The 24,875-nt window shown below is 51.0% G+C and overlaps 1 pseudogene; it reads right to left on the bottom strand.

Annotated features, from left to right (window-relative positions):
- Positions 1-597: 597 nt before the first annotated feature.
- On the bottom strand, positions 598-23,436 carry LOC144252177 (ribosome quality control complex subunit TCF25-like; annotated as a pseudogene).
- Positions 23,437-24,875: the final 1,439 nt, after the last annotated feature.

Here is a 24,875-nt window from a genome sequence, read left to right as displayed (position 1 = left end):
GAGCAAGGCCAAGGTCAGGGATGGGGAGCTGGGTGGAGCAAGGCCTCGGTCAGGGATGGGGAGCTGGCTGTGGGAGCAAGCCTGGGTCAGGGATGGGAAGGTGGGTGGAGCAAGGCCTGGGTCAGGGATGGGGGGCTAGCTGTGGAGCAAGGCCTGGGTCAGGAATGGGGGCCTGGCTGTGGGAGCAAGGCCTGGGACAGGGATGGGGAGCTGGTTAGAGCAAGACCTGGGTCAGGGATGGTAGCTGGGTGGAGCAAGGCCTGGGTCAGGGATGGGGGATTGGCCTTGGGAACAAGGCCTGCGTCAGGGATGGGGGACTGGCCTTGGGAAGAAGGCCTGGGTCAGGGATGGGGGACTGGCTGTGGGAGCAAGGCTTGGTTCAGGGATTGGGGTTGGGCTGTGGGAGCAAGGCCTGGGTCAGGGTTTGGGAGCTGGTGGAGCAAGGCCTGGTTCAGGGATGGGGAGCTGTCTGTGGCAGGAAGACTTGTGTCAGGGATGGGGAGCTGGGTGGAGCAAGGCCTGGGTTAGGGATGGGGAGCTGGGTGGAGCAAGGCCAGGGTCAGGCTTGGGGGGCTGGCTGTGGGAGCAAGGCCAGGGTCAGGGATGATGAGCTGGGTGTAGCAAGGCCTTTGTCAGGGATGGGGGACTGACTGTGGGAGCAAGGTACAGACTCACAAGGTGGGTCAGGGATGGGCGGCTGGCTTTGGGAGTAAGGCTTGGGTCAGGGATTGGGGGCTGGCTGTGGGAGCATGGCATGGGTCAGGGATGGGCTGCTGGGTGGAGCAAGGCGAAGGTCATAGCTGGGGGGCTGGCTGTGGGAGCAAGGCCAGAGTCAGGGATGGGGGCTGGGTGGATCAAGGCTATGGTCAGGGATGGGGAGCTGGGTGTTGAACAAGGCCATGGTCAGGGCAGGGGACTGGCTGCGGGAGCAAGACCTGGGTCAGGGATTGGAGCTGGGTGGACCAAGGCCAAGGTCAGGGATGGGGAGCTGGGTATGGGAGCACGGCCTGGGTCAGGGATGGGGGACTGGCTGTGGGAACAAGGCCTGGGTCAGGGATGGGGAGCTGGGTGGAGCAAGGCCAAGGTCAGGGATGGGGAGCTGTGTGTGGGAGCAAGGCCAGGGTCAGGGATGGGGAGCTGGGTGGAGCAAGGCCTGGGTCAGTGATGGGGGACTGGCTGTGGGAGCAATGCTAGTGTCAGGGATGGGGGACTGGCTGTGGGAGCAAGGCCAAGATCAGGGATAGGGAGCTGGCTGTGGCAGCAAGGTCAGGGTGCAGGATTGGGGCTGGCTTTGGGAGCAAAGCCTGTGTCAGGTTGGGCCTGACTGTGGGAGCAAAGCCTGTGAGCAGATCCCCCAGCAGGACCTTCTGGAGCATAAGAGGCTGTCTCTCAGCTACTGATGGACAGTCCACTTCCTGAAGGGAGGGCATACAGGTCTGCGACTTTGAATCAGTGCTGTCTGTGCTCCTCAGCTGACTGAGTTGCTCAGTGTACATTTGTGTCTGCAGAGACCAATGCAGAGGACGAAGGCTGGCTAGGGGATGGGGATTCTGGGGTGGACCCCCATAACACGTTTTCTTTCATTTATGTTTTCTTTTTATTTCTGGTACTGGGGATTGAACCCAGGGGTACTCTACCACTAAGCCACATCCCCAGCCTTTTTATTTTTCATATCTTATATATATTTTTAGTTCTAAATGGACACAATACGCTGAGTTGTTGAGGCTGGATCCCCCTCCTCAGCCTCCAGAGTTGCTGGGATCATAGGCTGTGCCACTACACCTGGCTGACTCCTCTGTATTTTTTATGAGAAACATGAAAAAGGTGATATGTGCCAATGCAGAAAGTGGAACATACCAGCAACAAGAGCCCCTCTGCCCACAGCCAGTGCCTGTGGGTCATGCTGTCTGACCTTAAGCCCTGCTGCCCACTCCTGTCAAAAGGCATCTCGTGAACCTCATGTCTTAGGCCAGAGGCCATTTACTTGACCCACCAGTGTTTCTCTTCAGACGTAAGGTGACCCATATGTGGACACAGACTCCAGGCCTTCTTTAGGGGACAGTAACCAACATCCCCAGGGGTTTCCTGTCTCCGAGATTGCCACCAGGCTGAAGCAGGTTTCCAGGAGACAGAGCCACACACACACCCTGACCCTGCGGTGCAGAGCGTACCTGCCACCCCTCCACTGCCCTGAGGATAAGCGAGGGCCCCCAGGAGGCGACGAGGATGCCCACCAGGAGTTATCCCAGCAGGGCACCAAGGCTCTACCTTATCTCAGCATCTGGTCCAAAGAAGCGGTGATTGGAGACAGTGGCATCGGGCCACACACTGCAGTACTCGAGCAAGGGCATGAGGACTGCAGGAGGAAGCAGAGGCTCAGGTGCTCAGTGGCCAGGACAAGGACCCGGGGCCCTGTGGGCCCTGATCACAGACACGACTGGAGTCGTGACGTCACAGAGGCTGCAAGGCCACGGGGTCCTTGAGTCTGACCAGCGTTCCGAGATGCTGCAGGGGGAGTGGCTGAGGATGGGGGTCCACAAAGGATGAGCAGGTACCTCTGCACCCTGGAGGCAGACCCTTGTCCTCCAAGTGCCCTTCCCCATCTCAGGGAGACTTGCCATCACCCTTCAAGCATGAGCAACAGACCCTAGGCAGACTGGTTGGAGTGGGGTCGGCCAGTGCCCTGGAGGAGGTGACCCCACAGGGCCCCAGGGTAGGTGACCCCACAGTGGCCAACACATGGTCATGGGCTCTGGGTGTTCAGTCCTCTGGGTCAGGGCCTCTCCAGCTCTAGTACTGTCCCCATGCAGTACTCTCCGGCTGAGTAGGCAGGGCTTCCCTACACTGCCCACATGCCGAGACCCTGCCAGAGGCAGCTGCTGGGAAAGCCTGCCTACCAACTGCCTCCCAGGGACAAGCCGCAGTAGGGTTTCTCCTGAGGGATAGCCATGGTAGCTCTGTTATTCAACGTGGGCCCAGTGGCCCTGTGTCCCCCACCTCGGCTGGCCTACCGAGGGCTCCCAGTTGCATCGAACCCGAGGGGGACAGAGGTGGCTGCTGGGATGATGGGCTGAGCCCTGAGTTGGTGAGCTGGCTCTGCTCCTGACAGGGAGCTCTGGACACTGCAGGTGGGTCTGCCTGTGCTCACGTCCACCCAGTGCTGGGGCCTCTCCATGGCTTCGTCAGAGCCAACAAAGCAGTGCTTACTCTGGGACTTCCCCTCAGAGGGGCAGTCACCGAGTGTGTGCACACCTCTGTCACAAACACTCCTACCCTCAAGCGCAAGGACGGCCTCCTCTAGAGGGTCACTTCCTGCGTGCTTGTGGAGAAGGTTCGCCACCCACCGCCTGAGTAGGCAGCAGCCCCCTGGGCCTGCCCTGGGTGCAGATAGAGGCCTAGTGTGTGGGGGGGGCACCCTGGAAATGCAGGGCTGTACCACACACTGCCATTGGATCAGGTCCAGGCCCCGCTCAACCCTCTGCTGCTGTTTCTCTCCCTAACACAAAACACCAATGTGCATACCCTGTATCTCTCTCCTGCCCTGTAACTAACAGCAAAGTTAGTGGACACACAGTTTGTCCCTCACCCAAGGCCCCCTCCCACCTGGCTGGCATGCAGTTGGCCTCCTGAGGTGGAAAATCAGCTAACTGCAACATCAGCAGTTTTTAGGCTGGCTGGAGAACACATCTTTCTTTAAGTACAAGGCAGGGCTGGGATCAGGTCTCCACCCTCAGGAAGAACTACTGCACAGGCCAGCGTGGTACCTACCTCCAGGGAACATGGTGAGTGCCTGCTGGATCAAGAGGGAGGCCTTCTCTCTGGCAGAGCTGAGCTCATGCTGGGGGAGGTCTGTCTGCTGTCTCAACAGGAAGTATGCCAATGCAACCGAGAAGGCAAAATTTGGGAGCTGCGACAGGTTCCGATGAGCCTACAAGGGAGCAAGAGGCCAGGTGAGGGGCCTTCCCTCTGTCAGGACCAGGTGCACCACAGTGAGCTGACAAAGCGGGCCACCCCCACACCTGGATGGAGGACTTGCTCCACCTGGGGGTCTTCAATGTGCAGAAGGGCAACGTCAGTGGGAAAGAGCTCTGTTGAGCCCCCCAGGCTCAGCACTGTGGGGGACAGGAGCGACTCCCTCTCCCCACACAGCAGGGTCCAGAGTGAAGGCAGCCAAGCTATGACTGCCCCCACCTAGAGGGGCCACTACCCTCTTCAAACATTTCCCCGCCTTTCTCTGTGTGCGATGTAACAGACATGATCTACTCCATGCTTTTCCATTAACAGGGAATGCTCATCTCCACAGAGTTCTGTAATCTTATAAACCACCACAAACATTCCTCTGTGGCTGGTTCTGGGGACCCCGTGGGTTTCTTATAGCCATTCTCCTGAGCTCCTGGAATCTCTATAAACTAGATCCCTGGAAGTGAGACTTCTTGGCCAACTGTATAAAGAGTTATGTGATTTTAAATGATTTACCTGTTTTTCATTACTTATTTTTTATGAAAAATGTTTTTCTTTATTCACGAAAAATATGTACTGTGAAAGGTTCCAGCAGAAAAGTAGAACAAGTACAGGCTCCTCCCCCTCCTCCCCTCCTAGGCCTGAGCCCCCTCTAGACAAGCTCTGTTCAGCTGTTTGTCCCACTCAGTTTGCAGCAGCTACACTAAAGCAAGAGGTGAGACTGATCTTCACAGGTGGAGCCTGACCCAACACACCTACACTGCTGCTTCGACTTGTGTGCACACCCCACCTGTAGCAAGATAGTGCATGCTCTCTAGCACTCAGTGGAGACCAAGACAAACCCCACTCTCCTGGGTCTGGGGCCCCAGGATGGCAGGTGGCATTTATGTGCGACTCTGACCTGGAACATGTAACCAATCGTGACTACCCAGACTGTCGTCCTCACACTCAGGACCTAGGGTCCCTGTCAGCCCTGCATCACAACTTCCCTCACTGAGTGGCTGTCCCTTTCTGTGCCTAGCATGCCCAGCTCTGTGGTCTGCCTGACTGTCCATTACTAAGCACCATCTCTACACGCACACTTGATGCAGTCGTGTGCTCATCTTGGGGTTCTGATGCAAGGCTGCTTCCCTCTGGGAAGACCTGATTCTGCTCAACAGCAGAGATGAGGGAGACTAAAGGGCAGGAGGTCCCTGGATCCCACCCTGGCTCTGATTCATGGCCTCACCATGGCTACTAGTCACACTGCAAGCGCACACCTACCTCCCACTCCTGGAAGAGGCGGATCAAGTACTCATAGTTCCGGGCCCGCAAGGCCAGGTGGTCGACAAGCAGCAGCATGCACAGCGGGTCCTCATGTGGCTCAAGGCTTCGCAGGCAGCACAGTGAGGGAAGAGCAAAGAGAGCAAGGAAAATGTCAGGGCCCAGAGTCTCTGCAGCCCAGAAGCCCCTGCCGTGAGGACTGGCAGGAGTGGATCCCTGGTGGACACTCACCTCAGGATGAGCTTGCAGAACTCCAGTGCGGTGCACGGGCAGCCACGCTTCTCCAGGAAGCTCATCTGCTTGTAGAGGGCCAAGTAGAAGCTCCTACATCCAAAAAGGTCCATGTGAGTTCAAGTGGCAGCAAACAGCAGAGCAGCCTCTGAGGGCCACCTGGCTCCACGCCAGTGTCCAAGTCCTCATACGAGTCTGCGAATGCCTTTTGTGTCTGGGGAGAAGCTTTGTGTGTGCCTGAAGTGCTGAACACACACCAATGTACTGAAAGTTTTTTAAAAATTTTTGTTGTTGGGGCTGGGATTGTGGCTCAGCGGTAGAGCGCTTGCCTAGCACAGTCGGGACCCGGGTTCGACCGTCAGCACCACATAAAAAAAAGGCACTGTGTTGTATACATCTACACCTAAAAAACCAAATATTTAAAAAAAGGGTTTAAAAATTTTTGTTGTTGTTGTAGATGGACAGAATATTTTTTATTTTATTTATTTTTATGTGGTGCTGCTGAAGATCAAACCAGTGCTTCTCATGTGCTAGGCAAGAGCTCTGCCACTGAGCTACAGCCTCAGCTCCCTGAAAACCAAGCTTTTTGAAATCATTATCTTGCTTTTGGTTTGCTACTTATTATTCAAGGGAAATGAGCTAAAAATGGTTATAATTATGATCTTAATTTACCCTCAAATTTCAATGGCGCTACTGTTGGGTACATAAAGCTGTGTGACTTTAGTCATCCTGTAGACTTATTTTTAGAACTGAGAGTTTACTAGAAAAAGAAACCAGTGGAGAAAGTCTAGACAGAGTGACCGGTGCAGCCAAGTTGCTGCACTGAGACAGGGCATGGTGGCCATAAGGTGGGGGCCATGCCACAGCCAAACAGCGCTGCCCAGAGCAGCAAGAATACACACAGGACAGCAGGGAGACTGCTGCGGTCATGCAGGCTTGCCTCGGGGCTGATGCCAGAGGTGGTCAGCACAGAAATGTCATAAAGCAGAGCATAGACCCAGGTCTGCTCTGTCAGGCTGAATCTGACTTACGCATCACTGATTTAAGAATCAAGACACAGGCCTGTGAGGCCTGCAGAAGTATCCCAGGCCCACAGGGAGGGCTGCCCTCAGGAGAGGCAGCTCACCTGTTCTCGGGTCTGCGGTAGTCCAGCCGGCGTGTCCCACTGGTGAGACTGAACAGGGGGTGGAAGGCACACTCCATGCTGTACAGCGCTCGCTCTGTGGGCAGCAACACAGAGGCAGGAGTCAGCCACAGTAGGCGCCTGCAACTCCCAAGACCCCAAACAAGCGAAGCACTGGAAAGAAGGGGTCCCAGAATTGGGGCCCTGCAATGGGACCTCCTAGGTTTCCCTGGTGCCACGGCATTAATTGCAGGCACAGAACTTGTGAGCCTGAATGAGAAACGCCCTCGACACCATGGGGTGCAACTGCCACATGTCCTGTTCATGCCCAGTCCCCAGGTGATACAAACACGGCCCAGACACCCACAGCAGCGTGCGCGCACACACAGAAGAGCAACCAGAACCACCAACTGATGACGGATTCGCCAACCACGTCTGTCCAAAGGGGGAGTACTATCCAGCCAAGAGCACACTTAAACCTGGGTCACACCACACATGGGGCACACAACCATGGGCAGAGACCACGCACAGTGCTTCCACTGAATGGCTCCCCACACAGGTAGGGCCACGGAGAGTCTGACCAGAAGTCAGGGGTTCTGGGGCCTGGGGGAAGATAGAAGATGGCAGGCTGTTTTCCTGGAATGGACTGCAGTGATGGCTGCCCAGTTCCAGGACACACTAAACCAGGCATGACACACCTTCCACAAAGTGCTACATGACAACGTCCTGCCACCTGCATCTGCTCTAGTGGAGAGAACAGGCAGGCTGCACTGCCTACTGGGTCTTACCTATGAGGTCTCGTGCCATCTCCTGATCCTCTTGAAAGCAGCAGGCATCACTGAGCTGCAGGAGTTAGTCCACATGGTAGGGGCTTGTCTGGAGCAGAACCTACCAGAAAAGAAGGGCAGCTCTGGAGGAAGGTCACAGGCAGGGACCCACAGGACACCCCTGCAGTCCACCAGGACCTGTGCACACCAGGAGACATGATCACCAGGTGACAGATGAAATTCCCTTTGGACTCCAGGTGTGCACTGCTATTACCCAGCCAAGGCCTGGACCTGGCTCCAGGTGGGAACTGGGGACCCTGCCTGCCCAGTGGGGCTGTCTTGGCTCCCAGGTCTCAGGACAGAGGACTGAAAGCAAGCAGGTTCCCGCCCCCCCTACGTGGGGGACATGGGGCCAGCAGGATCTACATGCTCCCCCTGCCTCCCCAGTGAGGCCCAAGACAGAGGCAGCACCTGGGAAGGACCATAGTGCCACTACACGCAGCTCCCAGCAGGACAGCACCTGAGTGCCAAGTCTCCTGAGTGCCAAGTCTCCACAGTGCCCCTCGGTTCCAGGGGCCCCACTGCCAGGGGAGCAGCTGCCCGGGCACTCGCCCTCCACCCACTGGCAGCTGCGGGGCCCACACACCACAATGTTGTTTGGCTTCATGGAATCCACGGCCACCAGGAACTTGTGCTGTGCCTGCTGGTACTCCTCACTGTGTTCAAACGCAAAGAAAGAAAGGCCTTTTTTCGATTCCAACAGCCGCATAGACAGACCTGGCAGGTGAGAGTGCACAGAGAGGGTGTGCTGGAGGCCAGGACATGGCACCTCTACAGAGCACAGTAGCCCCAACAGTCTCCCTTGTGCTGTTCTCAGAAAGGACTCTGTGATACCAACTCACTCATCTGAGGGGCCTCACAGGTCACCCAGGCCTGGGGCTGGGCTGCCTCTGGGCCAGAGGCTGACGTCCGGGGACTCTCTCAGAACACCTGGGCCTGCTTCCCACTGCTTGCTTGGGCTGTCCCGGGAGCTGGCCTCCGTCTGCTTTCCACAAAGACTCACTTCTCTATAGAATTCAGATGAGCTCTGGGAAAGGATGGAGCCGAAGTGGCCCAGGACAACAAACTTCAGGGATGGGAGCATGGAGGTCCATCTGGGTGCCCGATCACGTCTGGTTGAGACCAGCAGCCAGGGTGGCTGTGAGGGGCTGGGGCAGGAGGCGTGCAGTGGGCACAGGGCCAGGTCAAAAGCCTTGGCAACGTGTAACCCCTGACCAAATACGGTTCTGCTCCTTTTGTGTGACTGTATGGAGGGACCATTTCTTCTGGTTAACCTGAAAAACTCAGTCTGCTAAGACAACCGCTAAATGGCCAATGGTTCTCATGGGCTTCCCCTGAGCTACTCCCTCCTGAGAGCCCGGCCCAAGGTCCAAGTCCTGCAGATTGAGACAATGAGGCCCTATCTCTACCATGTTCGGGTTCCTTTGCTAGAAGGGCAAGAGGCCTGGTGGGAACAGAAGATACATGAGAGGCATCAGGGTTGATCCTACAAGCACAGGTCCCGAACTCCCAGGCGATCCTCACTGGGAGTCCAAGGGGATTCTTCTAGAATCCCAACCCCACAGGCACAGCAGGTGAGGTGCATTGGTTACCACCCTCCACACATGTCCTCCACACACCCATGACCTCTTCTACAGTATGTGCCCCATCAACCTGCAGAGGGCTGTCTGGATGCTTCTCTATGCTGTGCAGCCGATGCCCAGAGAGGGCATTCACTTCCTACCCTGCACCTTCTGCATGGCTGTTTTCTTTAAACATAAAACTATCATACATTATTGATTTTTAAAAATATTTTTAGTTCTAGATGGACACAATACCTTTATATTGCTTATTTAGTTTTATGTGGTGTTAGGAATCGAACCCAAGGCCTCATACATGCTAGGCAAACGCTCTACCACTGAGCTACAACCCCAGCCCCCAAATTATCATAATGTGAAAACAAACTCAAGGGCTGAGGATGCAGCTCAGCAGCAGAGCCCAGCCTGGCATGTGAGGCTTGGAGGGCTCAGGCTCAGTGCCAGCACACACACAAAAAAAAAAAAACACTTAAAAATGCAAGCCTCTGTTCAGCTGCTTCCTGTAGCATGGCACCCAGAGGACGAGGCAGATGGCACGGAAGTTGAGAGCTTCTGCACAGGCCAGGCCAGCTGGGGACATACAGGCTGCTGCACCCTCAGGAACTTTATACCTCACACGTAGCTGTACATGGTGCTGCAAGGCCCACCTGGAAGGCACTGAGGCCAGCGTGCCAGCCCCCTGCTGCAGGAGTGACAGACTCACCTGGCTTGCTGTACTGCGGCCAGGTGCTCTTGGGGGTTGTCAGCCACGTGCACTTGGGTTATACACGCTGCCTCTGTCGCGGCCTGGGGAGGAGGAGACAGGCACAGCTTTACCTCCATGGGTCAGGGACCAGGCTGGCCACCCAATCCCTCCAGCTCTCCCTGGAGGCAGAGCAGTGGGCAGGGGGCACACAGGGAGGGAGAGCAAAGCACTGCTGCGTGAAGAGGGGACCCCAGCTGCGACCTGTGCAAGCAGCTACCATCAGATCCAGGGGAACAGGGAGGCCAACAGTCCAGCAGGAAGGCAAGAAGGACAAAAAGGAAACAAAAGTGAAACCCTAGAACATGGTGCAGAGCAGGAGCTCAGGGCCACTGCAATTCCCTGAGCAAACGAGCTGCTTCCTGTGGGACAGGCTGCACAGGAGGAATGCCTGGCCATGGCCAGAGGCAAATTAGGGAAGTGGACCTGTGACCCACACCCCAGCAATATGACTCCAATCTTTGAAAAGGAAAACATGGAAACAATGAGGAAAACTGAGGAGTAATTTGGCATATTTCTGCAAGGAAGAAGACCGAGAGCAGAGTGTTGAGGGTCCTCAGGCACCCAGCTCCCTGCGACTCTTATGTGAGCGACAAGTTGAGGGTACCAGGCCCCCTTTGGGCAGGAGTTCTTAGCTGCTGTTAGGGGGTCTGGCTCCCTTGCCAGGTGGCATCTTAGCCAGGCCTGGAAGGGCTGCACCCTGAGCTGAGTGATGGGATGTGGATGTGTGTAGACCAATCTCTAGGCTTTTCAACAGTGCCCTATTTCACTAAAACAAAACAAGGAATAAGGAGCTGGACTACCCAGAACAGGACAAAACAGCATCTTTCTTTTCTGAAAAAGAGACATGAAAACTGTGTGAGAAGAACAAATACACAAAAAGAAAAGCATGGCCAGAGGCTGAAAGGCACAACATGGCACAACTCTGCACACGCAGCAAACAGTGGAAAGGAAACCACCGGTGCCTGGAAGTCTACAGCATCCTGGGCACCACCAGGTCTGTCTGAGGTGAGCTGCCAGCCAGAAGTCTAGGGGAGGAGGCAGCCCTGATGGATGCTGGAGGGAGGGTCAGGAGGAGCACCTTAAGGGTCGTGACACTGGGGGTGTGGAGACAGCACAGACAGGGGGAAGGGAGCAGACCCCATCTGTATCAGGAGGAAGTCAGATTCCCCCCAAAGATCAGTGCACAGCTATATGGAAACCCTGAATGGTCACCAGGAGGGAGGAACAGAAAGGAGCTAAGGTTTGGTCTCTGAACAACAGGACAAGGGTGGGGGACCAAGAAGGAGGGAACCACAGCTTTTCACTGGACATACTTCAGTAGGACTTAAATTTTTGAAGAAACAAACAACAAAAAAGTGTGCTACTATAAAGGTAGTAAGTGAGCTGACCTGGTTACAGACCTGTGGTCCTGGCTGCCTGGGAGGCTGAGGGGGAGGTCCATGCAGACTCATGAGTGTGCGACCAGCCTGGGAAGCACGGAGGGCCTCACCTCAAAAATAGATACATAAAACTGAAATATGTGCAGGGGGCAGCTCAGAGGTGTGTGGCTCGGAGGTGTGTGGCTGTGGGTTCACTCCCTAGCACCACAAACACTAAAAAACAAATGTAATTATTAACTAATGACTGATAATAACTATAATTTACAAAAATAAGATGATGCAAAAATGTAACACAGGGGCAGGCAGACAGAGCTGGGCTGAGCGGCAGAACTTGGCCTGAGCAGCACAGGTAGTGGCTCATGTAAGTGCTTTTCACAAATAACCCAAAACACACAGAAGTCAGAAACCCATGAGTCCTCAAACACTTAAAAACAAAAATACAAGGCAAAAACTGTTAAACACAAGGAAAGTGGGAACAAACGAAGTCTGAAAATAATCCTTGGCCCACTCATGACCCAACAGACACCAGTCAGACAAGGGCGCCGCGTGCACACCTCACACAGTTTCAAGGCACTGTGTGGTCACGGATGTAGCTGAGGACGACCGAGTGCAGGTGGGCCTCGGTGGCACCATTCCTGGGAGGGCAGCTGGGCAAGGCGCAGGTACTCGAGGAAACCCACAGTGGGCCACTTCTCGGAGGGCTGCATGGATGCAGGGGGCCTGCAGCCAAGGTGTGGACACGCCTATCCTTGGCCTAACAAAGAACCCTGTGCATCAGGCACAGAAGACACCTGGGACTCCGACATGCCAAAGCCAGCACAGCTTCCTCGAGAGGCGTGCAGAAAGGCCTGAGGACATGGCCACAGGTGATCAGAATAAGAGGGAACATTTCTACACTGCTTCAGAGTTTTAACAAAAAGCATTCAGCTCTATAATCAGAAAATACATACTTAAAAAGACACAAACTTCTGGATGTTTCGGTAAGGAGATGGAGAGTGGAACTCCCACCTCCTACAGAAAGTCCCAGGATGGGCCCTGACTTCCCCTGGAAAAGCCAAGGGACACTCCACTGCCTGCTCACCATCAGCTGACACTGCAGAAGCTGACTAGCCAGGAACGAGTTAGGTGACATAAAACTGATCTCAGAACCCAAACTTTTTGTCATTTTTCCTGCTGGTGGAGAAACAAAATGGATCTGGCTAAAATTTCAGGATTCAAAGTTTAACAGCTTTTAGGACCCTTTTAAAAATATGAGGTGCACAGTTGAGAAGGTGTGAAACAGCCTGGCCTCCTGGCGTCTCAGCCATCTGCACAGGCCCTGGAAGGGCTCCATCTGTCCAGTGTGGCTTTCAGTACTCTCCCCCAGGGTTTTCAATGGCTGCCCCACCCATAAGAAATGAAAGCAGGTAAAAACAGCTTGAGAATGCAGCTACTGTGGGCCTTACCTTTGCTCCCCCAGGACCGCTCGAGCACCAAAATACCATTTCAGTTCTGTGTCTGGATTCAAGTGTCTAGAATGTGGGAAATGTGAGGAAGAAAACTTAAGTCAGGCTTTCCTACAATGTCTCAAAATTGCAGAAAGCTAAGTAAGAGTCCAGCCAAAGAACAATGATTTTGGGCTTGAAAGGTGATTTCTAGGCCTGCTTTCTTTAAATCTGCCACCTGCAAAAGGACCTGACCATGACTGGCCCCATGGGGCACCCAAGGGATGCAGTTGGTCACTGCTAGGAGAGAACCTGCGGGTCCAGTGTTCATCTGCCAGGCTTCGTACAGGGAGCATGCACCCTGACGCAAAGTGGAGGGCCTCAACAATACAGGCATCTTGCTTGTCAAAGCTGGCAAAGATCAGGTTTCATTAAGCACCCACCAGACCAAGAGATGGGTGATCATCCAAGGGTGACACTACACTGGTACAGCTCAAAACGCCTCATGAGACATACAAAGGCAAGCTGTTTGGAAGTCCTGAGCTGGGCATGATGGTGCCACACCCGTGTCTACTCAGAGGCCAAGGCAGGAGGACTCCTTGTTAGAGGTTGCCTCAGCTACTTAGCAAGCCCTAAACAAGCTAACAATACCCAGTCTCAAAATCAAAAATAAAAAGGAGCCAGGTGCAGTGATGCTCCGGTATGATCCCAGCATCCAGGAAGATCGAAAATTTGAGGACCGCCTCAGCAAATTAGTGAGGCCCTAAGCAACTTGGTGAGATCCTGCCTCAAAAAAATAAAAAGGGCTGGGGATATGGCTCAATGGTAAAGCACCCCTGGATTCAATCCTCAGTACCAAAAAAAAAAAGTCCTTTGAAACACAGATGTCTTTTCCTTACTTCTTTCTCCTTTTTTCTACTTCTTAAATGTTTAATAATGAACTCTTAACACTTCTAAATAAATAAAGACAGCAAACTGTCCTCTTTCTAAATCACTCCTCCGCGTCAAAATCAGAGGCCGAGGCCATACCTGTGCTCCACATACAGGACATGCTTCCTGGAGCTCAGTGGTGGGCGACCCGGGCGGCTGAGCCCACTGCCATCCTCAATCCTCTCCAAGATGTGGTCGATATCCTCCATCCCACTTTCCTAAAAGCCCAGAAGGAACTGTTAATCACCACACTGGCTTCACTCCAAGTGCTGTGACAACCAATAACAAAGAGTTACTTTGAAAAGTTATTTGGTATGTACTTTCTAAAAGATGATCTAACTCAGAAGGAGGAGATGTATTATAGGAGGAAGCTCAGAACCATCACTAATCCAGAAGGCCCTGGGAACCATCGGGCCAGAGAGCCACACTTCATGTCTCACAGGTGAGCTCACATCCTCAGGCGAATGGAACTGGGACCTGTGACTCCAACTGAACAGCAACAAAGCTACCACCTCTCTTCAGGATGAACAATGAGACAAGGAGGATCAAGGCAAGAATGAAACGTGCTGACTGAGGGGGATCTGGTCTGTGGGCTTCCACACCCAGCACCCCTCGTGCACTGGCGGGATGACGGCTGGGTGAACAGCAACAGGAAGCAGGGCTGGGAAGGGACTCTCCCTGCAGAGGGCAGCTGGGACACGGAAACTAGGAGTAGGCCATGACAACCAAGGAACAAAGGGGCAAATCACAAGCAAAACTGTAGGTGACTCTTCTTTGTCCTTGACCTCTTAGATAGTTATACTCCTGACAGGAAAAAATGAAGACATCAAATAAAATGGTCTTCTCCCAGCACCACCGTGAGGGACACGGCCCAAGGGGCACGGAGGGATTGGGTAGGGGCTAGTCAAGTCTGGTCGCATACCGAGGCTTCTCCTGTACTGTTTTTCTTATTTTTCTGCTTCTTCTTCCAGAGTTTTCCACTTGCATTAGACTAATAAAAATAAGATGTTTTAATCAATGGAGAGAGAAGCAAACTCTTAAACAATGAGAACCAAAGCAGCAAGCCAGCACCACTTGGAGCACCTGCGGCCCCTCACATCCTTCTGCAGCAGGACCCTGCCCGTACCCCCTGCTGTCAGTGTGGCCTCTCTCTCCCACCCTGCCCTGCTGCAGAGCTGGTCCAGGATGCCTGGGGCGCCCACCTGCCCCTGACTGGGCCAGCTCCTCTGGGCAGCGAGAAGCTCCTCAGGGACGCTTCACCAGAAGTGGTTGCTCCCAGAAGGCACAGAGCTGCCTGGAGCACAGTGGGCAGCAGGCAGGGCAGGGACCTGCATGCAATACCCCTGGGGCTGCCACTGATCTCAAGGACTTTAGCACAAACTTCATCAGGGATCCCACAGAATCAGCCAAAGCAAATTCAGAAAATTATACCTCCAAGAAAAATCCGACACAGGTGGCATGTGGCAGGATGCCACAGCCCTTCCCTGACATGCCAGCCTCCTTGTTACCATGGGGTCCCCATACCTGCTCCGGGGGTGCAGCCTTGGCCACATTTCCTTCCCGCTTGGTCTCTGGGTTTCCACGCTGAAACCTTCCTTTGTTCCCTGACACTGCAGCATCTGTTAACACACAATCAGACTTCTCTCCGTTCACTACCGGGTCGTCCTCAAGATCCTCGACATTTATCTGGTGAAACAAGCCGAGGTCATTTCTGCACAGGGGTCACAGTGTACGTTACGAAGTAGAGCTGAGCCAGATGTGAAGACAACTTGCCATGCCTGTCACCCCAGAGACTCTATTTGGGAGGCTGAGTCAGGAGGAAGGCAAATTTGAGGCCAGCCTGAGCAACCTCAGTGACAAAGTGAAAAATAGAGGGCTGGGGGTATAGTTTAGTGGTAGATCACCCCTGAGTTCAATTCCAATACTTCAAACTAAAAAAAAAGGGGCGGGGGCTGGGGATGTGGCTCAAGTGGTAGCGTGCTCGCCTGGCATGCGTGCGGCCCGGGTTGGATCCTCAGCACCACATACAAACAACGATGTTGTGTCCACCGAAAACTAAAAAATAAATATTAAAAAAAGGTGCGTATTATAAGGATTATAATTTTCTAATATTGTTCTTGTTCATGTTAAAATAATTTTGTCCTCAAGTCTGATGAGGCAATTCTCCTGTCCCAGCCTCTAGAGTTACTAGGGTTACAGGCATGACCACTATGCCCAGCAGGGAGTTTTGTTCTTGATGCAATTAACATCAAATGACTAATTGTTGTCACCACTCTGGAAAACAACATGGAGATTCCTCAGAAAATCTGGAGTGATACCACCATTTTACACAGTTATCCTACTCCTCAGTTTATACCCAAAGGACTAAGTTCTATAATGATACAGCCACATCAATGGTGATAGCAACTCAATTCACAATAGCTAAACCATGGAACCAACCTTGGTGCCCTTCAACAGATGAAAGAACAAAGAAAATGTGATTTGTATGTATATATATATATATATATATATATATATATATATATATATATATACACACACACACACATATATGTATATGAGTATATATATATATTTATATACATATATAAAAAATATATACATTTATATTTCATTGTGTGTGTGTGTGTATATATATATACACATACATATGTGTGTGTGTGTATATATATGTATATATATATACACACACAATGAAATATTAATCATCTTTAAAAAAGAATAAAATTATGGCATTGCTGATAACTGGACAGAGCTGGAGAATATGATGCTAAGCAAAATAAGCCAATCTCGAAAAACCAAAGCGGAATATTTTCTCTGATATGTGAATGCTAATTCATAGCAAGTGGGAGTGGGGTGGCTAGGAAGACTAGAAGCGCTCTGGATTATATAGAGGGGAGTAAAAGGAAGGAAGGGGGGATGGAGGTAGGAAGAACAGTAAAATGAATCAGACATTATAACCCTATGTGCACATATGACTACATGAACGGTGAAACTCTACATCATGTACAACCAGAAAACAAGAAGTTATACTCCGTTTATGTATGATGTGTCAAAATACATTCTTTTTTTTTAAAAAATTACTTTTTAGTTTTTAGATGGACACAATATTTCATTTTTTTGTGGTGCTGATGGAAACCAGTGCCTCATGCATGCTTGGTAAGTGCTCTACCACTGAGCCACAGCCACAGCCCCAGCCCCTGTCAAAATGCATTCTACTGTCATGTGTAACTAATTAGAATAATTTTTTAAAAAATTTATTTATATATGACAGCGAAATGCATTACAATTCTTATTACACATACAGAGCACAATTTTTTCGTATCTCTGGTTATATAAAAAGTATATTCATACCAATTCATGTCTTCATACGTGTACTTTGGATAATAATGTCCATAACATTCCACCATCATTTCTAACCCCATGCCCCCTCCCCTCCCTTCCCTTCCCACCCCAATGCCCTATCTAGAGTTTGTCTATTCCTCTCACTCTCTCCTCCCCTACCTATGAATCAGCCTCTTTATATCAGAGAAAACATTCAACATTTGCTTTGGGGGATTGGCTAACTTCACTCAGCATTATCTTCTCTAACTCTATCCATTTCCCTGCAATGTCATGATTTTATTCTCTTTTATTGCTGAGTAACATTCCATTGTGTATATATGCCACATTTTTTAATCCATTCATCTGTTAAGGGCATCTAGGTGGTTTCCACAGTTTAGCTATTGTGAATTGTGCTGCTATAAACATTGAGTGGCCGCATTCCTGTATTATGCTGTTTTTAAGTCCTCTGGGTATAGAACGAGGAGAGGGATAGCTGGGTCAAATGGTGGTTCCATTCCCAATTTTCTAAGAAATCTCCATACTGCTTTCCTTATTGGCTGCACCAATTTGCAGTCCCACCAGCAGTGTATGAGTGTTCCCTTTTCCCCACATCCTCACCAACACTTGTTGTTTGTATTCATAATAGATGCCATTCTCACTGGAGTGAGATGAAATCTTAGAGTAGTTTTGATTTGCATTTCTCTGGTTGCTAGTGATGATGAACACTTTTTCATATATTTTTTGACTGACTGTATATCATCTTCTGAGAAGTTCAGGACAAATAATTAAAAAAAAAATAAAATGACTATCACAGGTGTGGTGGTACATGCCTATAATCCTAGTGGCTGAGGCTGATCGCAGGTTCAAAGCCAGCCTCAGCAACTTATCAAAGCTGTAAGCATCCTAGTGAGAACTTGTCTCAAAAGAAAAAAAAAATTGGGGCTGCAGTTGTGGCTCAGTGGTGGAGCGTTCACCTAACATGCGTGAGACACTGGGTTCAATCCTCAACACCATATAAAAATAAAATAATAAAATAAATATATTGTGCCCACCTATAACTAAAAAAAATTATTAAAAAAAAAGAAAAAAAAATTTAAAAAGGGCTGTGGATGTGGCTTAGTAGTTAAGCACCCTTGGGTTCAATTCCCAGTACCAAAGGGGGAAAAAAATCAAATGACTATCAAAAATAAAGATGACACAGTGTTGGCAAGTTTAAAACCACCACAGCATTTCAAGTCTTTATTCCAGCCTAACAGCAGCAGCCTGAACACTGAAATTTATTTTTTTTTTGGTTATTTAATAGCACAATTTAAATGTATTTCAATTACCATCAGGGAACAGGAACTATACTGTACACAAAAACAAGACAGACATACACACATAATTCTTTGAAAGGGACTGAGGGAAAATTTTTCAATGCAATAAAGTAAACTCATGATTTTTAGGTATCTGGTTTCCACCAGCATGTCAAAGTAGCCACTGGTCCCAAATACTAAGACGTCCTGCTGCATAACATCATTTCTCAATGGCTGCACTGCACTGTCACCCCTTAGCATTTGTGCGTGCGCAGGGGGGTGGGGGAATGTTTCCAGTCCCCTCTATGGAATGTGTTGTGTTTGCACAGAGCCTGTGCACACCTGTGTGTTCTGCCTAACTTAACTCAAATCCTGTCTCAGTAGCCTGCACACTGTGCTGTTCAGGGAGCGATGACAAGAAACACATTTACACACAAGAAGCACAGCTGTGAATTTGAGACATATTTCAACCTGTGGTTGGTGGGAGCTGCAGGTATGGAGGGCCAACTGCATCAGGTTACGTGCCCCCTGTAAGCAAGCCCGCCCACCACAGCACTTAGGTCAGTTATAAGGTCAGGCCAATGCATTCACGTTCCAGCTGTGTAGTCATGAAGCAGCTCCATGTCATGCACACCTCTGCTTCCTCATACAGAACACTAACAAATGCTGTGTGTACAGGCACATATGCATGGTGCTGGGGATCAAACCAGGGCCTGTGCATGTGAAAACACTCCTATTATTTCCACCTATGAGTTATAAGGGCAAAAACCCATAGAACACTTGAATTGACTGAATAGAACCTCTTTGGAAATCCATAGGCAGCAGCAAGATGAGCAGCCACATGTCTGGCCAGGTGTCAGTGCTCCATGCTCACAGAGCAGCCTTGGAATCCACCACAGGCAGCAAAATGTGAAGAGACGGTTCACAAAAGAAGACAAACAGGGGCTGGGGTTGTGACTCAGCGGTAGAGCGATCACCTAGCCACATGCGAGGCCCTGGGTTCGATCCTCAGCACCACATAAAAATAAAATAAAGATATTGTGTCCATGTACAACTAAAAAATATTAATAAAAAGAAGACAAACAAATGGACAATAGGCACATGGAAAGACACCCAACAACATCTTTATTGAAATGTAAATCAAAAGCCAGTGAGGAGCACTGTCCCTGCTGAGGGATGGGGGCAGAGGCTGCCAACACCAATTCCCTGGAGGCTGGAGCACCTTCAGCCTCACACAGCCCATAGGCAGGTGGGATAAAACGCTGGAGGAGCGCTCAGCACCTGCTGGTCCAGGTATACGCATCCACTCCCGATGCAGCAGTTCTCCCTGTAGATGCCCCATCAGCCAAAATGAAACCCAAACCCACAAAACACCTGTCCTTAGAGCTCAGCAACTCCAGGCAGAGCAGCCCCCAACCAGAACTGAGTCAGACCCCTGAAACACCACGGATGAACACCCTGCAATACACTGCTACTCAGCAAGAAGGAGCTGACCACGAAAACCCACAGCCTGCATGAAACTCAAAAGCACAGGCTAAGCAAGCGAGGACAGAAGGAAAGAGCACATTCTGGAAGACTCTGCTAGTGGGAAATGCAGACACAGGCAGGACTCCACACACGCAGGGAAAGGGGGCACACGCTGCAGGTGGCAAGCTCTCAGAATGTGGTGTGGCACTCATGCTGTGCATGCCTCTGTCAAGACTCACTACATACCCCTGGGGTGCATCTGACGGCACTTCATCTGACTTAACTTCAGTAAGCTGTCTTTAGGACCCCCTGACTGAGACAGTAAAGGTGATTTCTAACCAAAGCCAAAGGAACACCCATGAGCCATGCATGACACCAAGGTCCACACTCTAGGCGGCAGGTGGGGACCAGGCCTATAGGTGTCTGCGTCCATTTCCCCGGGAGGCTTTTCTTCTAGAAAAGCTCTCTTGCTTCCTCCATTTCAACATCACATCATTTCCGTACTTGCTGAGTGCCCACTGAGGGCCCAGCATCTCTTCACCACAGTCCCACAAGGCCAAGGAAAGCATCCCAAAGCTTTCATCAGGTATCTCATCGATGCTCCTACATCCAGAAGAGGTGGATCCCACATTGGAATGGAAGTCACTGACTCTACAGCCCAGGAGCCTGCACCCTGAGGAAGACATGCCTTCGGTCTTCCAGGAGGAGCTCTGTGCATGCCTGCTGGGTGGTGGGGACACACAGCTAGCAACAAAGTCCTTTCAGGAAGCAGACACTTCAGCCCCAGGAAGCAACCCATGCAAAACACAAAGAACAAACAAGTAATGTATACAGTATGTTCGCAGGTAACTGCCAGAAGATGGAAAAGGGCCAGAATAGAGGGAATGGGACTGTAGGGCAACTGTGACCATAATCAGTCTGTATGGCAGTGTGACGGGGAAGAGACTCTGCCTCTGAGGGAGGAAAGATCCAACCATGTGTTGGTACTTGAACGTGGGGAACTGTAGGCATAGAGGGCAGCAAAGGAAGGGCAGTGTGGCTGAGCAGAGCAGGCTAGAAAAGCGAGTGAGGAGAGCTGTCTAGGCAGCCTGGACAAGCAGAGGTGGAGACTGGGAAGAATGGGTCACAACCCTGTGCACTTAGAGCCACACAGGACTTTTCAATGGTTTGCACAAATGTCAAGAGACCAGGGACATCTTCCAGGTGGCTGATCTTGGCATGTGGTTTTCAACAGAGACAGGGAAGCCTGAGGAGCAGGTAAGCCCTAGTCTGTAAGGTCAGGTGCATTTGGACACATGGATACAGATATAGAGCTCATGCACAAATCCAGAGACTGGGAAGGGGACCTAAGTCAGTGATACTAATACCCTCAGAAAGCAGGGGCCGGGGGTGCAGTTTGGTGGAAGAGGATACTTAGCATGCACGAGGCTCTGGGCTCAATTCCCAGCACCAAAATGCAAGATCCCAGCAACTAGAGAGGCTGAGACAGGAGGACCAACAGTTTGAAGCCAGCCTCAGCAATTCAGTGAGACGTGCAGCAATTTAGCAAGACCCTGCTTCAGTAATAAAATGCCCCTGATTCAATCCCCAGTACAAAAGTCAAAACTAAACAACAACAACAACAACACAACAAAACACCCCACACAACAAGCAGAAGGCTTACACAATCACAAAGCCCCAAGCCAATCTCTTGGACCAGAGTGATTTCAAGGAGGGATTCACATAAGCATTATTTTTTCCCATTCAGACATACAATCATCTCTTCTTTTTTTTCATAACCTTGAACACCTCTATTTCTCTATTCACCCACCAATTTTCACCAGCAGGGACAATATCATTGTGTGGTTTAGAGAGCACAGGTTCAAATAAAAAAGCCTAAATTTAATTATGTGTATGTGGTTTTTTTCCTGTTTTCTTCTTTTGCAGTGCTAGGGATGGAGCCCTTGCCTCCAATGCCTGAGGCAAGGGATCCAGCACTGAGCCACAGCCCAGTATAAATTGAAGATGTCACCGCTGCTGTCAACATCACCCCACTTCCCAAACTGTGAGGAAGAAATGAGTGGTACCCAGAACATGTAAATGCCCTCCGCCTGGGAGTTATTCTTAAAGACAATCTGGAGGGCATTTGAATAAGGACAAAAGGTTTGTGAAGTGGCAGACTTCACAACTGATCCTGAGCTGGTAATAATGGGACAGGATGAAAAGTGGTGCACCCTGAGAGTTGTCAGAAACAGGACTGGCAAGTTTAAGGGCAAGTGGTGTGCTGTCTTGGATGTTTTTAAGTCATCCCTGGAGAGAAGGGAGTGAAAGTCCAAGGCAGATAGTAGTTGCCAAGTGTCCATAATTAGGGATCCCAGGGATGGACACATGAAGTACCTGTACTACCATATTTCTGTGTTTGAAATTTTCCATAATAAAAAAGATAGAAAGAAATAGAAAGCTGGGGAGAGTTACTTTCAGGCTGAGAAACAGAAGAGGTCGGGTACAGACATAGAATTCAAAGAAGGGAATTCAGTCCCACCTCCACCAGACTATGGGGTTAGACCAGCTCTTAAGTGGCAAGGTCAATAACTTTTAAAGCAAATCCCCAAACTATCTAAGGACAATTTCCATACTCCACAATGTCTTTTAACATTATAGCCTTTTAACTTGCCAACTCGATAAAAACTCAGGGGCAACTGAGACTGATACAAGGTGAGCAAAACAGTCATGCTACCTGCCAGCTCAGAGAAGCCACTATCAGATAACCCATACAAACGAGAAACTACAGATGAGGCCCGTACTAAGGGGAAAACATCGTGGGACCAGCGGGCATTTCACTTTCCTTTACCTCCCTGTAGCGGACACCTAGGTGAGGGAGGCAGGAAGGAGCAAGATGCAACATCCCCGGTTAGGCAGAGGTGTTATGAATAAACTGAAAGGTTTTGGAGATGCTAAACTATGAAATCTAGGATGACCCGAATCAGGAAGCCCTGCCCCACCCCTTCACTGCAGCGCAGTCAACAGCCGCACTCTGCCCTGGCACTCTGCCCCTGGACGCCGCTGCCCCACCCTCCCCTCTGCAGTGAGGGGACCCCTCCTTTCTGACGCCGCCCCTGCTCACCCCAGCCTCACTTCTAACATCACACACCACCGTCCCCGCAGCAGCAGCCGCCCTCCCTGCAGCAGCGCAGTCCCATCATTCATCCCCTTCACTGCGACCCCCTTAGCCGGTCCTGCCCGCCACAACCCCTCCAACCGTACAAAGCCACACCCTCCCCGCTGTAGTTCAATTTCATCAACCCACCCCAGCTTTCCCCTTTAGTCCCACCCCTGGAGTTCAGAGCCACACCCTCTTAGCGAAGCCCCCGCCCTGCCCAATGCAGCTCAGTATCGTCACCTGGGCCCTTAACTGCTCGCCCCGCCTACTTGGCCCTTAGCCCCGCCCCTTATCGGCACAGCCCCACCTTCTCCTCGGCGACCCTACCTGCCCTCGACACCGCCCCTGCTCGCCCCGGTCCCGCCCTAGCCCCGCCCCTTACGTCTGGCCCCGCCCTCTCCACTGCAGAGCTGCCCGTAGCCCGGCCCCACCCATGACATCAAGACCCCGCCCACCAGTTCACCGCAGTACAGACCCCACTTTACACCCACCCCGCCCTCCCATGACGTCACGCTCCGCGCCCCCGCCCCCAGTTCCCACAGGTTGCCCTGCTCCTCACCAGCTCCAACCGTTTGTTGACTTGGACACCCTCCTTCCCTGAGCCCCTGGGGCGCCGGCTCACCCGGACCCCGTTTTGGTCCTTCTTCTTCTGTGTCCCCATCATCACGGAGGACAAACTGCAGGGCGCAGGGCCCCAGGGGCTCCTGGCCGCGCTGTTCCCCTCTCAGCCTCTGGAGGGCCCGTGGCGACATAGGACGCAACGGCCTGTAGAGAGAGAGAGAGAAGGAAGAGCAGAAAAGAGAGCGGCCGGGGAGCCTGCGCACTGAGGGCGCGCTGGCGCGAGGCTGGCGTGTGGCGCCTGCGCGCTGCGGCTAAGGTCTTAGCATATTCCTGAGTGAGCGTCCAGATACTTCACTTTCCTCATCTGAAAGGTGCAGTGAGGACCATACCACCTCAGGGTGTGTGTGAGGAGGCAGGTGCTCAGCACAGTGCCTGCCTGGAGCCACCAGCTCCCATGAGCTCCAGGCACATCATCTCCTTGGAGAATGAGGGCAACAGGCTGAGACATTTATCTTGGTGTCCTCAGCCTTGAAAGGGTTCAAGGTGGGTTGTACATATGTTATGGTTAGATAGAAGATAGCCCCCAAAAGCTCATGTGTGAGAAAATACAAGAAATTTAGAGGTAAAATGATGGGGTTATGAGAGTCTTAACCTAAGCAGTGCATTAGTCCCCCTATAGGGATTAACTGGGTGGTGATTTTAGACAAGTAGGGTGTGGCTCCGGAGGTGAGTGCCTGGGAATATGCCTTTGCACTATATATTTTGTCCTTTGTGAGAGGAGAAGTCAGTCTGTTTCTCTGCTTCCTGGGGCAATTTCCCCAGATGCTTTCCTCCAGGACACTCTTCCACCATGATGTTCTGCCTCACCTCTGGCCTAAAGCAATAGACCTGGCCATCTATGGACTGAGACAACTAAAACTGTGAGACCCAAATAAACTTTTCCTTTCTAAAATTATTCATGTCAGTTCTTTTGGTCACAGTGGTTAAAAAAATAGACTAAAACCTTGTATAACCAGTTTCTAAACAGACACTCCTTAAGTGATTGACATGACTATATACAGAGTTGAGGAGAATACAACCTAAAGTTTAAGGCAAAGGAGACAGGCACAAATTGAAGGTAGAGGGGCCAAATCTTAATTTTTCTTTTAGTTATCCATCAGGTATCATTAGGCCAAGTGAAATCAGTGCTTTCTAACCCAAGTCCTTGTTATGATTGGAAGCTCTGACTAATCCATTCTTTGTGGTACTTTTCATGGTTGATCGTTCATGAGTTAAGGCATGAGAAATGCATCTTTCCTTTGTGTCTGTGGTAGTCTCTAACTACTGGTATACTGGTGGTCCCTACTCCCTGGTATAGCTCACACCATTTATAAATATTAAATAGAAAAAAATTTCATAAGTCTTATTATTTCTTTGTGACATGTCTGATTGTATCTGTGCATGCCTGTGTCTACCATGGTGTGGCTCACGATATCAGCAATGAACTAACAGCTTCTATCTCTCTCCTCCCTCCTCTTTCCCCTTATATCTTTTCCTACATCACAGCTGGAAAATGAACTGGAATTTTAAATTCATTGCTTATAATTGGGGAGAAGCACTAGAAAGGGTATAAATAGAATTCTTTCAGAGT

This window comes from Urocitellus parryii, unplaced genomic scaffold (assembly GCF_045843805.1).
Source record: "Urocitellus parryii isolate mUroPar1 unplaced genomic scaffold, mUroPar1.hap1 Scaffold_37, whole genome shotgun sequence".
Lineage (NCBI taxonomy): Eukaryota > Metazoa > Chordata > Mammalia > Rodentia > Sciuridae > Urocitellus > Urocitellus parryii.
Note: the sequence above shows the minus strand (reverse complement) of the source record. Positions and strands in the feature narration are given on the sequence as shown.